At 42.8% G+C, this 15,602-nt stretch overlaps 2 long non-coding RNA genes across 5 annotated transcripts in view; one reads left to right on the top strand and one right to left on the bottom strand.

Annotated features, from left to right (window-relative positions):
- The window catches only part of LOC129057708 (uncharacterized), a 98,424-nt gene that overhangs the window by 64,828 nt on the left and 17,994 nt on the right, over positions 1-15,602 (top strand). The gene's annotated exons all lie outside the window — the stretch shown is intronic.
- LOC129057709 (uncharacterized) overlaps positions 7,296-15,602 on the bottom strand; it is a 96,826-nt gene continuing 88,519 nt past the window's right edge. Inside the window, exon 5 of one of the 4 annotated variants that reach the window (XR_010136297.1) lies at positions 7,296-7,477. This is a non-coding gene — a long non-coding RNA (uncharacterized LOC129057709). The remainder of the gene's footprint in view (positions 7,478-15,602) is intronic. The other 3 variants (XR_010136298.1, XR_008522431.2, XR_008522430.2) reach the window with 3 other exon arrangements.

Below are 15,602 nucleotides of genomic sequence, written 5' to 3'. Positions count from 1 at the left end.
TTAAATAAATGCAGAGATACCGTCCATCTTGATGGATTGTAAGACTCACAAATTGGATATCAATTCTCTGGAAATGCATCTATAGTCCATAGATTGAATGGAACCACAATAAAAATTCTAACAATTTTTTGAAACTTCATGAGCTGATTCTAACATTTATACAAAAATACAAAAGATCAAAAATAGCCAATATACTCTTGAAAAAGAACCAGGTGGGAGGAAATGCTCTTCCAGATACCACAATTTATTACAAAGTTATAATAAATAAGATAATGTGGTATTTATGTAGGGATAGACACATAACCATTGGAAGAAATAGAGAGTGCAGTCGCCAATCCAGACACATATCATCATGGAATTTATTTAAAAGGGAGCTCTGCAGAGCATTGGTAAGAGAACAGCCTTTTCAACACTGGTCGTTAGGTATCTGTATTAGTTCGTTTTCACATTGCTGATAAAGACATACCTGAAACTGGGAACAAAAAGAGGTTTAATTGGACTTACAGTTCCACATGGCTAGAGAGGCCTCAGAATTATGGCAGGAGGCAAATGTCACTTCCTACATGGTGGCGGCAGGAGAAAAATGAGGAAGAAGCAAAAGTGGAATATACCCATCAGATCTCGTAAGACTTACTAACTATCACGAGAACAGCACAGGAAAGACCAACCCATGATTCAATTACCTTCCCCAGGGTCCCTCCCATGACCTGTGGGAATTCTGGTAGATACAATTCAAGTTGATATTTGGATGGGGACACAGCCAAACCATATCAGTATCCATGTGAGAAAGTTTTAAATTGAATCCTTACCTCACATCATACACAAAAGCTAATCTCAGAACGATTGAGATTGGTTGATATATGAAAGGAAAACCAACAGAATTTGTGGGAGATAATAGAGAGTAATATAATAGGGAAGAATATCTTCATGACTTTGAACATATCTTAAATAAGGTATATTAAATAAGAAACAAAAGCACCAATCATATAAGAAAAGATTAAAACATCAGACTACATTAAAATTAGGGACTTCTGTTTATCAAAATATACTAGAAAGAAATGGAAACAATAGAGTGGGAGGAGATATTCCCAACACATTCAACTGACAAAAGACTTGGATCCAGAGGCCGGGCTCAGTGGCTCACGCCTGTAATCCCAACACTTTGGGAGGCCAAGGCAGGCAGATCACGAGGTCAGGAGTTCAAGACCAGCCTGGCCAACGTGGGAAACCCTGTCTCTACTAAATATACAAAAATTAGCCAGGCGTGGTGGCAAGTGCCTGTAATCCCAGCTATCTGGGAGGCTGAGGCAGGAGAATTGCTTGAACCCGAGAGGCGGAGGTTGCAGTGAGCTGAGATCGCGCCACTGCACTCCAGCCTGGGTGACAGAGCAAGACTCCGTCTCGAAAAAAAAAAAAAAAAGGCTTGGATCCAGAAAGGGGAAAGGACTTTGATTTGACATGTCTCACAAGTGGAAGTACAAATGGTTAATAAATATATTAAAAGGCACTCATTGCATCAATAAGCAAGGAGATACAAATTCAAACCACAATGAAAACCCATGTAAAAGCATCAATTTGACAAAGATTAAGAAGTCTGACAATACAAAGTATTGTCAAAGATGTGAAATAACAAGAAATTTCACACACAGCAAAAGTATGGGAGTGTAAATTGACACAACTTTAAAAACAATTTGATAGGATCTAGCAAAGTTGAAGATATGTATATACTATGAACCAGTAATTTCACTTCTAAATTTATACCCTACAGAAATGTATATACATATGTATCAGGAAATGTGTACAGAAATGGCCATGTGAATGATGGCCATTATTCATAATCAGCCCAAAATATCCAACAACAATAAAATGAATAAGTGAATTGTGTTATATTTATACACTTAAATACTATATAAGAATAAAAATGAATGAACTACAGCTACACGAAACAACGTGGATCGATCATAAAACAATGTTGAGTGAAAGAAGTAAGACACAAAGGAATACACATGGTATCTATATAAAGTTCAAAACAAGCAAAACTAAATTATATTAAGGGATATTTATTTGGCAGAACTGTAAAGACATGGAAGTAATTACTATAAAAGTCAGGATAATAATTATCTCTAGAGGGAAGGAAGGAGGGAGTTATGACGGGGAAGAGACACATGAAGTAAGGACTTCTGGGATCCCAGTGATGTTTTTGCTCTTGATCTGCATAGTGATTACATAGTTGTTCACTATATTCCATCTGTGTGCTTTATGTACTTTTCTTTATTTTATGATTTTAAAAGTTAATTAAAAGTATATATGCACATGGTTTTAAAAACCAGGCAAATGTGCATTGCAGGACTCTGGCTGGATTAATTTTTTTTTTTCAGGGCCAGGCATGTGACCAAATCAGAGCCAATGAAACACCAATCTTTTTCCAAGACTTCTAGAAAAGAGACTTTTGCCCTTTTTCACTATTTTTTCCCACTCCAGAATGGTATGGAGCTTCTATAGGGGCAATTCTTCCTTTACTGGCTAGTCTAGTCCAGTCTAGTGTGGTCCAAGCCAATGAATTGAATAAGAAAATAAACAGTTGAACATCCATCCACCTTGTTTCCAACTCCTGGTCAGCTCAGTGGGTGGTATAAGACAAGGAAAAAATATGGTCCTTTATGATGAATGATCTGACAACCTAATTTTGGAGACAGGACTAAAACATACGAAACGGGGCTGTGGTGGCTGTACAGGGCTGAAATACAGCCACACATCTGTTCAAGGAAACACCCTTACATTGGTAAGGTAGTGTGGGAAAAAAGAAAAAGAAAAAAAGGAAGCACCTTTAGGAGCTAATGAAATTTTGCCAGTCCTAACTTTCTCAAATTCCTTTCCAGACAGTCTACCAGAAAGTGGTGTGCTTGTCACATCAAGATACAGAGGCTTTCACATGTGCAAACCCAAATTTACTTGAAAGAGACACAAAAGAGAAAATAGTAATCAGTCTTGTGTCCAGCAGAAATGAATATTGATATGTACTAGATATGTACTAGAACCATCAAATATGCACTATTTATAATAGCTTCCCCCAACAGACAAATACCCAAATATCCATCAGGTCTAGAATGGATAAATTGTTGTCTATTCACTCAATGGAATACCTTAAAACAAGTAGAATGAATGAACTATTATATGTAAAAACATGGAAGTTTAGTGAAAGAGCCAAAGAAAAAAGACCACATATTGTATAATTCTATTTATATTAAGTATAAAAATTAAAAATTAATTTGTGCTCTTACAAGTCAGGATAATATAAGCCTGGGGTGAGAGGCGAGTAGGTGAGTGCCTGGAAGGGGCAGGCAGGGTCCCTGGGCTGCTGGTAGTATTCTGTTCTCAGTCTGGGTGCTGGTATGTTCAGTCTCAAAATTCAATGGGCTATATACACTGATGACATGTGCACATTTCAGTGTGTATCTTATACTTCAATAAAAAGTTAAAACTATAAGAAATCTAAAAATAAAAAATTGGCTTCTATGTAATTCTTGTATAGCATCTTACAAGCTGCAAAGCATGCTTAAACAACCTTGTAAGGTATGAAGTTAATACCTGTATTTTACAGATGTGGAAATTGAGGCTCAGAAAGATGAAATGACACACACATATTATCACATGGTCGTCAAGAAACAGAACTGAGAATGACCAGGGCGTGGGGGCTTTAAGTTCTCTGCTAGTAACTGCTGGTTATTTCCTTAGGAGAAGGAAGGCTTTTGGTTTGTCTACGCTGTTCCTCAGGAGCAGAGCTGGGGTGTATAGTAGGAAGCAGTGCGGGGGAAGCGAGCTCATGAGCAATACGTATAAAGTGCACAGCCCTCAGCGTGGCACAGTGGAGCCTTAATCAGAGCCACTTTTCTCCCTCCACGCAAACCTTTTTGCAGGGAAATAGCATGGGTTGGAACGTTGAACAGCACTGGTAGGTCTGGAACAAACACTGCTCACCTCCAGACAGAGTGACCAGGCTAGGGCCTTAGGCTTGTACTGAAGCCTCCTAACTTGACTGCCGGAGCAAAACTCTACTGGGATCAGGTCTGTGGAGGAAGCGCTTCTGATTTGGGTTCAAATTCCTTACTATCTATAGGGCAAGTGAGGAGTAGAGGAGCAGAGCCCAGAACATGGTGGAGACCCAGTGTGATAAGGGAGGTCCTTGACACTCTGATGTCCGAAAAGTGTGTAGGTGGGGTCTCTTGACTGAGAATGACCAGGGCGTGGGGGCTTTAAGTTCTCTGCTAGTAACTGCTGGTTATTTCCTTAGGAGAAGGAAGGCTTTTGGTTTGTCTTCCCTCTGCTGACATTCTTACTTTCATGTCATCTGAGCCAGCCTGGGCAGGGTGGAATGTATGCACTGGTTCCTGTTTAGACCCAAGCCAACCTTGTGCTCTGAGCCCCTCAGCACTCAGAAACTTGTGTTTCCAGGTCTGGAAGCCAGCCTTGTTTCTTTACCCGGAGGGGCTAGAAGATTTTCCCCGTAAGCCTCCCTGCTAGCCGTAGATTTCACATCATCACAGCGACACCTAGTGGCCAAGTGTGAAAGTCCATCCAGACCCCCCCTCTCCTCTATAGAGGCTCTGGAAGCCAGGGGAGGAGGAGTTTATGGATTCCAGACACTTCTGCACTTCACATACAGCTTCCAGGAGTCAGTGCTCCCCGCGCTGCCAACTCCGCACAGCTCAGCTCTTAATCACATCCTGTCCTGAGTTGCCCTCGGTTTCATGTGTAATCATTTAAAATCATTTTATCTACCCAATTATACCAAGGATATGAGGCTAGGGCTATTAGAATCACATCTCTTTAGAGTTGATGACCTACTTGTTTTTCAGATGGTAAATGCAGATGCCGAGGGGTGAGGGGAATTCCCAGCTGCTGAAAAGTGAGGTTTGGACAAGAACCCGCATCTCCTGAGCACTGCCAGGACGGGGCTTCCCGTGGCACCATGCCATTTCCTTGCATCATCCACAGTGCTTGCACACAGTAGGTGCCTGGCACACAGAAGGTCCCCTATAGACATGCCTGACTGATAGATCATAGTCTTCTATGCTTGCCACTGAAGTGAGTTTCACTTGTTATCTGGGTCATCTCTTACTTCTCAGCCTCTTGAGAGTTCCGATCAATTAAAGTGGGCACTCTCCATAGTAGGCCATTGTCTTTTTCATTTATAAAGCACACTGTAGATTCAGGAAAGACGAAATGAAGACAAGACACACAATTTAAAGTATCTCAATCCCAGCATCCGTTCAGATCAAGTGGCTACAGTGGGCTTCGTAAGCTTCAGCTCAGGGCTTCTTAAACTTTCACATGCATCTAAATCTCCTGGGAATCTTGTTCCAACACATATTCTGGTTCCATCGGTCTGGGGTGGGACCTGAGATTCTGCATTTCTAACAAGTTCCTCGAGGCTGTTGAGGCTACTCTTGCTGCCAAAGCTGGGAACTGCACTTTGAGGAGCAAGGATACAGATAACTACAGGTCCACCCCAGCCAACTGCTTTTGAGAGAGCCCACCTCAGCCCCTGCTGCAGCCCCTCTGACCTGGCTTCAGGGGAAAAGAAAGGCATTAAAGCAACTGTGAGCACTGTGACCCCTTGGTGAATTGTCCCAAGTCTCTTTCCTTACCATCTCCACTGTCCGGAAGCTCCTGCCCTCAGGCAGTCTGAAGCGAAGGCAAGATTGAAACTGAACAAAAATGGCACAGAAAAGGAGAGGTAGACTTGCTGCTGATGTGCCTCACAGTGTTCCTGAGGAACAGCCTTGCTTGGTTGTCATTTTATAATTAGGTACTCATGATATCCCCATAAACCACAGGCTTCTCTTTTTAATTATAAAATGTACTTTAATTTATACAGTTTAATTATAAGTTACGTTTATTCACATTTTCTTTTTCTTTTCTTTCTTTTTTTTTTTTTTTTTTTTTTTTTTTGAGACAGAGTCTCACTCTGTCACCCAGGCTGGAGTGCAGTGGTGTGATCTCAGCTCACTGCAACCTCTGCCTCCCAGGTTTAAGCAATTCTCCTGCCTCAGCCTCCCGAGTAGCTGGGACTACAGAAGCATGCCACCACACCCAGCTAATTTTTGAGTGTTTAGTAGAGATGGAGTTTTACCATGTTAGCCAGGCTGGTCTCAAACTCCTGACCTCAGGTGATCCACCACCTTGGCCTCCCAAAGTGCTGGGATTACAGGCATGAGCCAATGCACCTGGCCTCATATGTTCATTTGTACTATTCTTTTCCCACCAGTAAACACACCAAAAATGTTCACTAATGCTAAATTAAGAAAAGAAGGAAATGGGAATTTATTGAGCCATTACTATATGACCAATATTATGATGAGTATCTCCATGCATGTTATTTAATCTTCACAATGCTCCTGTAAGGTGGTGTTATTATCCTATTTACAGATGCAGAAAACTGAAGCTCAGGTAGATTGGGTAAATTACCCAGGACCACACCGTAGGGATAGGAGCCCATATATATTTGATTGAAAAGTTATTTTTCATCAACAAATTCAAATTCAATTCAAGAAATACAATGATAATAAATACTAGCATTTGCATTGTGTTTACCACAGATCAGACATTGCTCTAAGCATAATGCATTAGTTCATGTAATCCTCACATCAATCTTATGAGTTTCTTCATTTACAGATGAGGAAACTGAGTCACAGAAGGGGCAAATGACTGACCCAAGTCACACAGCTATTAATATGAAGTGATGGAACTGGGATGGCAATCCTGATAGCCTGGCTCCAAAGAGATAGTCTCAAACACTATTTCATATTGCCTATCAATTTCCTTCTAATTTCTTAATCTTATAGTTGAGTGGAAATTGCCTCTTCCCTTGTTGTTTCACCCCTTTCTTATTCAGTGTATGCTTCACTGCCCTGAAAAATTTCTGCTTACCATACTAGTAAGCATCTACAGTTCTGTTTTCCAACTAGGACTGCCTAGGGCTTTGGGCTCTCTTTGTATGCAGCAAAGGCTGGGGTCTTCCTGAAGAACCTGTTTCTCCATTAGCTGGAAGTTGAAGGAGTCTGAAAGAGTTTAGGAAGTCATGAGCTTCTCCATCACCCTCTCCCACCTTGGCTGGCTGGCCTAAAGTCAGAGGACAAAAAGATGAGGCTGAAGGGCTGGCTGACAAACTGAGCCCGGCTGGCCCTGTAAGAGTCCACTCTACAGACATAATAAATGTTGGCTGTACACACAGAGCCCTTTCCCTACTACTGGCAGTGTTTTATCACTTTGCATTATTTTTTAACTCCCAATTTTCTATTTACCATACACACTTCTCAGTGTTGTTTTCCTACCTGAAGGATTCCAGAGGGTGAAAGTGGCTTCATATTTCTGTGTGCACAGGAGTTGCAGCTTTATAGATCTATCCCAGCTCTCCCTCTAGCTGTGCAACTGTGAATGGGTTATTTGAACTTTTCTTGAACTTCGGATTCCTCACCTGTAAAGTGGGAATAATGAGAATCTACTTCGAAGGATTGCAGCATAGGAATAATAAATCTAAAGTGCCTTGCTTATCATAGGCCCATAAAAGTAGCCATTGATTAATACAATTTATAAATACATTCCGAGTGAATGAATGATATGAATAAACATAAGAAGTTGAGACAGCTAACCTGATTCCCAAACCAACAACTTTCTTAAACACGGACATTTATAATTTTTTTTTTTTTTTTTTTTTTTTTTTTTGGTGAGAACTGAGTAAAAAGAGACACTCACTTAAAGTTGTATGGGAAGAGTCCAAGGACAAACTTCCTCAATTTTTCTAGCTTTGCTAAGTTCAGGGCCTAGGCTGATCTTAGCAGCTAGGACAGGCCTCTCAAAAACTTCCTTTGTCTCAACTCTGACCCGGCTCCAGGCTCCAAATTTAAAACCAAACCTTTCCACTCGAGACATCCAAAATGACTGTATGTTTTTCTTTTTGGGGAGGCTAGGTGAGAGGAGTGTGTCATGTTACTGCTTTCTATGGACAGAACAAAATTACTTATTTTGTTGTTGCTTTTGGAGAGAAAACTAAGTTATCAAAGGAACTTAAGGTACTGTGGTAATATAAGCGCACCCACTGATAAGACTGAAAACTCTTTTGAAAACAAGAAACAAAGTCTGAAAGCAGAAAACACTTTTTCTTGTCTTCAGGATGATAATAGACTTTAAAATAATATGGGTTTTTTATCCATCTTTTTTTTCTGCATGCTGTGTCAAATGAAGGAGGATTTGTCTTAAAAACCAATTCATTTTTCAAATCAAGACGTGCCTGGTTTACTGATTATAGAATCCCTACTTTAAAAAAAAAAGGACTGTGTTTGACTTGTAAAGATAAAATAAAATACAAATAACATCACCCATATGCTCAGTGTAATGGCACATGACTCTTTAAGTTTGAAAACTTCTACACTTGGGTTTCTAATGTGATTACAATGGGTTGTAAAGTGGGTGAGAGAAACTCATTTCCCAGGTTAGGATGTGTATTTACCACCTACTGGAATCTATGACAGTTTGGAGTAAGACAATAATAGGCTAGAAGGAAGTGAGTACTGTTGACTCATGAATCCATGCACTCTGCAGTAATTACAATGCCTCAGTTTCCCTATTTTATAAAATGAAGCTGTCACTTGCCTGCCTCTCTGTAGTGTTTGGAAAGTCCAGGGAGATAATAGACTTAGAATGCTTTGAAAATACAGAATATATTATAAATGCTAAATAAGAACAATAATAATGGGGAGTCTTAAATAACAGGGGTCCTTTAATAATACTCATCAAGTATAATAACATCACTAACCAGAGTGCGTCTCTGTCCTCTTAATCATTGGTTTGTCTCATGGGAAATTGGTGGAGGATTGGCGCCTCGTATGGGTTGGTTTTAATGGATTTAACGCAGAGCCCCTCAGCGAGGCTTGCAGTGGACTCTCCAACGAGCAGAGTAGCTTTTAGGAAGACACGCCCGTGCAATTGGGAGAGGACAGAACAGAGGCATCTTCAGGGAACGTGATTTTAAAATCCAGTTCCTAGCAGGTTGGGGAAAGAAGGAAAGGTACGTTTGGAACCCAAGAAATTTGTGGGCATGCAGATCTGGCCGTTGGGCCAGTGTGGCCACCCAGTCCTGCCACAAGATGGCGACAGTCCAGCTGGAAACGCCTGCCGGGGTCCCTCGGTTTCCAGCTCCGGAAGGACTGCCCCCGCCGACACAAAGAAGGAATCTTCCGAACGGGAAAGGAGAGTGCGGTCGCCCTCCCGGCGGAGATTGGAAGAGGTGGTGACAAAGGCTGCCCGGAGAAGAAGTGGGCAGCCTCCTTCTCAATTCCATGGGCTTCAGCTTCACGGGGCCGATTCCCCTTTGCGGGGATTTTGTGCAAAAGCACCCGAGAAATTCCAGGTTTGACCCCACCCTCTGCCCAGAGGCCAGCCAGATGCTTCCCCGGGCGGTGACATTCCCAGGATTCCGGCAGGGGGAGTGGGAGCTTCCCGGGGCGGGGCGCGGCCAGGCTGAGCCCAGCCATGCGCCCTCCCCTCCCTCCCCGGCCGGCGCCCCGGCTGGGCAGGGCGAACCCCGTCAGCGCCACCCCTGGAGCCCTGGAGCCTTTGGGGTTCAGGACCATGGACCTGAACACCCGAGACCGCAGCGCTCTGAGGCCCTGAGTCCCAGTGGCAGCTACAAAGGCGCTTCCTCCTCTCCTGCCACACAGTTTGCCTGGGGAAAGATCTAGAGGTTGTCTGTGGCTTGGGGGCCGGAGTTCTCTTTGTCTTCTTTATTTTTGTTTCGTTTTGAACGTGAGGAACCGCCACACCCGCGTTTGTTTCTGGCTGGTGCAAACTTGCTTTGGAACAAAGTGTTAGGAAACACAGATTCCCATCTCGAGGTTCCAAATGCAGTTTATGAGACCCTACCGGGCTGCAGCGCTGGGCCCTGGCCAGCCTGGCCTCCATTGTCCAACTCTTGGCCGGACTATGGCAGCCCTGGGCAGATCCTTGCTCCTCCATCCCGGGTCTTGGCTAGCACCCGGGATAGGAGAGGGAAGCCCAGAACAGCGGGGTCACTGGCCCCAGCCTGGGCCTAGCGGGCTCTTATCTGCCCTACCTTTTGGGCTGTGGGGTAAGAATAATAGTAGCAAAGATCAGCCAGGCGCTCACCCCTGTAATCCCAGCACTTTGGGAGGCCGAGGCAGACGGATTACCTGAAATCAGGAGTTTGACCAGCCTGGTTAACATGGTGAAACCCTGTCTCTACTAAAAATACAAAAATTAGCGGGGCGTGGTGGCGGGCACCCGTAATCACAGCTACTTGGGAGGCTGAGGCAGGAGAATCGCTTGAACCCAGGAGGCGGAGTTGCAGTGAGCCGAGACCACGCCATTGCACTCCAGCCTGGGCGACAGAGCAAGACTCTATCTCAAAACAAACAAACAAAACAAAACAAAACAAAAAGCCCGGGCGCGGTGGCCCACGCCTGTAATCCCAGCACTTTGGAGGCCGAGGCGGGTGGATCACGAGGTCAGGAGTTCGAGATCAGCCTGACCAACATGGTGAAACCCCGTCTCTACTAAAAATACAAAAATTAGCCAGGCGTGGTCGTCCGTGCTTGTAATCCCAGCGACTCAGGAGGCTGAGGCAGGAGAATCACTTGAACCCGGGAGGAAGAGGTTGCAGTGAGCCAAGATCACGCCACTGCACTCCAGCCGACAGAGTGAGACTCCACCTCAGAAAAAAAAAAAGTAGCAAAGACCATGGATTGAACATGCCAGATACGATTACCTTATTTAAGCCTCGTACCATTGCTATCTCCCTTTTACAGATGAGACAACCAAGGCTTCAGATGTTGAGTAGCCCAAGGCCATACAACTCTTAAATAGTGGGGCTGGGATTTGAATCCAGATCTGCTTTTCTCCAAAGCACAAGCTGTGCTTGGTACCTCCTTATGTAGTTCCTACATCCCCAGTGTGAGACAACTGGGTTATATAAAGAAATACTGGGTGCAGTGGGGTGCTTAAACATCAACATGGGCTTTTAAATGTGGGCCGGAGAACTGGGCTAGTCTAGTCTGCCTTCTTTCCTTCCTTCAACAAATGTTTATGAGTGCAAGCTATATACCAAGGGCTTATCTAGACATTGAGAAATCCTAGGAAGCAAAATAGACCACACTTACTAAGCCATGTGACCTGAGCAAATCACCAAATGTGCTAGTTATTAAGCAATTGACTTTCACACCAACTTGCCTTCTGTATGTGGCTTTGAGATGGTGCATCTGAGACTCTGCAAACCACATTTCTCCTTTGCCGCTAGTCCCTGTGAAGCTCTGCCAGGGTGCTAGATAGAGGGAGACTCAAGGAAGGAGAGGAAGAGGACACTCTTCTTTCTGTTGCCTTGCTATCCCTGTCAGCTTCACCCTAGCATCAGCAGTAGGTTCTGGCCTCCAGTTTTCTTCAGCACTCCCTGTCCAGTGTTATGATGTCATCATGCCCCCTCAAATGTTTCAGCACCGGGAGGAGCAGCCACCCCTCCTCTCCAGTCTGAGCCCAGGCTCTGGGGTCCCCTCCTCTGATCTCCTAGGTTTTCATAGCCTAACCTTTTCCCTTTGTTTCCCAGCCCTGGTGTGGTAGCTGCTTTCTACAGGGACTATCTCTGTGTTACCACAATGTTCACTGTTTTCCAGCCCTTCAATATCTATAACGAGTGGTATGCTTGTAAATATTTAACAACCAGTTCTCTAGAAAAACAAAAACCACAAAGAAACCAATTTGTAATGTGTGCCAATTCCCATAATATAAATCATTCACCATGGATAATTTTAAATTATCAACATGGCATCCCTGAATTTCACAAGCTGGTGTGAGCAGATCCAGGATACAAATGCTGGCAACCAATATCCCCTATATTAAAATGTCTCTGTTGAAGTACCTAGTTTCATTTCTGTTTTCAGGACTGGGCCCTGACTGATAACACCTCAGCTTCTGAGCATCTATTTTTGGGCTCTGAAATGGAATTACTACCGTTTCTTCTAATAGAGCTGTTTGGATAATATGAAACAATATAAGTAAAACACTCTGAAAATTACTTTAAAAAATTTGAGACCATAACATAGTTTCTAGACGTTTCCACTGAAGGAAGTGAAGTCAGGATGATGAAAGTAGGCAAAGCATTTTAATGATGGCTCATAGAGGTGTTCCAGGTGCTTTTAGAACCCAGGATGACCTCAGAGCATGGGTGGAGCCTGATGACTCAGAATCAGAGAGGCAGTCATATCAGTGACTGGATTATGATGTCACAAGGCGTGTGTGTGGATACTTTGTTCTTCAAGGATTCTGGGACTGAATATTGTGCAAACCAAGAAAGCACATAAACCCAAAGGGCAAACAATTTATGTAATTCAACTAATACCACAGATGTGGGGCAGGGTTGAACTTTTACACTAGAATCTACTCAGTTGTACAAAGGAAATAAAACTGTATTTTCCCATAACTGGCTAAACTTTTCCCTCAAGATCTCAACCCACTGAGCACCTTGAGAAGGAAAGTCTTTAAACTTGCAAAATCACTAGGATCTCCATTTCTGCCATTTAAGTAACCTCTTTGGAATGACTTAGAGTGTGCGCCAATGCTCAGTCTTCCCAATTTCCTCTCCTTGCTCCTTTCCAGGGTCACATTCTAGGGTATATGGGAGTGTATATGATCTTGTGGCACAGGGAGGAGGCCTCAGATTCACATGTCGTCTGCCTTCCTCCCTCTTCTCTTGCCTGATCATCTAGTTTTTTGTCTCTTCCTGACACAAATACTGGATTCTCAGACATGTCCTTCTGATTTAAAAGCAAAACAAAACAAAACAAAACAACACTACATACTGAGGCTTCTTAATCCTGACACCAGATTTTGGCTATTTGGTCAAGCCTCAACCCCTTCATGTCATCCAAATAGGACACTTGGGAACTTTCAGGTACTCTGTACACTACACGTAGGATGTAGGGGCCCAGGGATGCTGCCTCTGCTGCTTCTGCCTTCTTTGGGACTACCCGTCACTGCCCCTCACTGTTGGGTGTAGTGAAGCTAAAAGCTAGGCTCCTCCTAGAAGCCTGTGGGCTCCCCAGACCATGCCTGGGAATGGAGCCACTACAACCAGTTAACCTGGGCTCCCTGATGCCCAGCTGGGTATCTCTACACCTTCCTCTCCTTGAGGTTCAGCAAGGGAAGGCGGGCTAGAACCCTGGCAGTGGCATCTAACCAACTCTGTCTTCTTCTGGATCTACCTGTGTTTTCCTTTCTCATGCTTTTACCTCTTCAGAATGAACAACCCTCACTATAGCCTCCTTCCTCCTGGGGGCACCAAGCTTCCTGGCTAAATGGCTAAGAAGAATCCTCTTGATGCTGTGGAAGAAACTTTGGTCTGAGTTGATATGGGAGCCTCAGTAAAACTGGGCATTATGAGTTGCTGAGGATAAAAGTACATTGGGTTAGTGCTCTCAAAATATTGCCCCCTTTATATATACATATACACACATATATACACGTATATACACACAAACATAGACATATACACATATTGAATATACACATATATGTGTATGTATGTGTGTATATGTGTATATTCAATATATGTGTATATTCAATAATAATATAAGTGTATATTCAATAATATAAGTTGATTGTTATATTCAACTATATATATACTTGCCTTCAACTATACATATTTGTTATATTCAATTATATATATCGACTATATGGTTGCCTTCTTCAACTATATATGTATATTATATATATAGTTGAATATAACAATCAACAAAGATAAAATACAGTAATAGTTCTGGCCAAGAAAATTTATTTTTATAGTTAAAAAAAGATCCTTGGTTCCCCTGCTTACTGAAGTTATGCATACTTCTGGTAAAACAAGTGAACAAAACAATCTACAATGTATTTCTAAATGTCCAACGAAGGGAAGAGAGCTCCTTTGTTCTCCTGGTTTGGCCAAGGGCTACTGCTCATAAAACATCCTAGTTTTAAAAAAGCTAGTTTAAAAAAACTTCCTTTATAAGGTGCCAGGGTGTGTTCAGGGGCTAGCTAGGCATTGTCCTTTCTAAGCCACTGGGAATCTCTTCCTTTTGAGAGACAGAAAGAAAATTTTCTCTTGAGTTTGGAAACTATAAGCTAGAAAAGAAGAATGAGGCCCGGGGACCAGGTTGGAAGGAGGAATGGATATGAGGAGTAGGAGAAGTCATGGATGCAAAGTGCAATAGAAAATTGTTTCTGGGGCCAATCTAGATTGAATTTCCAACTGGGCTTCTGCCATACCTTCTTTTATGAGTACACATGCACTCTGGTTTGTTTGGATATATTCTACAGCATTTGATGATGTTTATAGAATGAGATGGGGATACAAGCATGGTGGAGTCCTTTCTCAGTTACAAAGTGCTGGAAGTAGGATGCTCTGCTGAGCTCCAATAGAATACAAGTACTTTCCTGAGCGCCATATGCTTTCTCTTCCATTTTCCTATATGATCTTCCAAACAGTCCCATGTGGTGGGAAACCCCATTTTATAAATGAGGAAATGAAAGCCCATGGCAGTTGAAATGACAAAAAGTAGAACTGGGACCACACTCAGGTCTCCTAATCCTCAACCCAGGGCTCTTTTCTCTATGCCAAGTTGCCCTACAATGCCAGTGCAGAAGAGCCAACTGACTTTTCCTTCAATCTCTTCCCAAGGCTGAGTTCCATATGAGAGCTGAGGTTTGCCAACCTGTTTTGCTCTGCTCAACAGTGATGGAAATAGCATAGAAATCACAGTGAGCAAATATCCAAGTTGGCCTTTTTGAGTTGTTCCCCATCCAGAAAGGCAAAGTATTGAACCTAGAGGAACCTGAACAGGAGAACAAGAGAGTACATGCTCCATTTGGTGGGTTAGCGGATTGTGAGTGCAGGAGTTGGGGAGGAGAGAAGATAAAGAACAGAACAGCCAATCACTGAAGACAGGATTCCTGGGATATCGGTGTTCAATGGACAACTTGAAAGTCAAACCCAGGCAGCTCTCAGTGAATAAGTAGGTGACTTTGCAGTACCCCCGTCTGCATTCCCAACTCAGAGAGGAAAAACTGTTCCTCTACCCTCTTATGTCCAGTTTTGGGGGGCCTGCAAATTAAACAGACAAAAGATAGATTAGCAAGAAAAGACAGATTTTAATTATGTATATATGAAAGGGAGTTCACAAAGAAATGTGACTTAAAAGGGCAGTTAGAATTTGAGGTTTAAATATATCTTAATAGGTAAAGGAGAGCGAGTAAAAGAGTGCTTATGGGAAAGCAAATGACTTTTAGGAAAGCTAAATGGATGCTTAGCAGAACAAATGGGAGCTATAACAGGTTTGTGACAATGACTGTTGGTGTGGTGCCTACTTCTCATTGTCTGACTTCTCATTGTCTCTGATGATAAAAGTCATTCTTCCCTGGTTTATTTATGACAATTGAGGTCTTTTCAAAAGTCCTGCTTTTAGGCAGTTAAGGGATCTCAGGAACTCAAATGCTTTCAGCTCAAAATATTTTTATGCCACAGTGGCTTATCCTAAACACCTTCACTACCTTCTACCTCGCAC

The sequence above is a fragment of the Pongo abelii genome, chromosome 12 (assembly GCF_028885655.2).
Source record: "Pongo abelii isolate AG06213 chromosome 12, NHGRI_mPonAbe1-v2.0_pri, whole genome shotgun sequence".
NCBI lineage: Eukaryota > Metazoa > Chordata > Mammalia > Primates > Hominidae > Pongo > Pongo abelii.
Note: the sequence above shows the minus strand (reverse complement) of the source record. Positions and strands in the feature narration are given on the sequence as shown.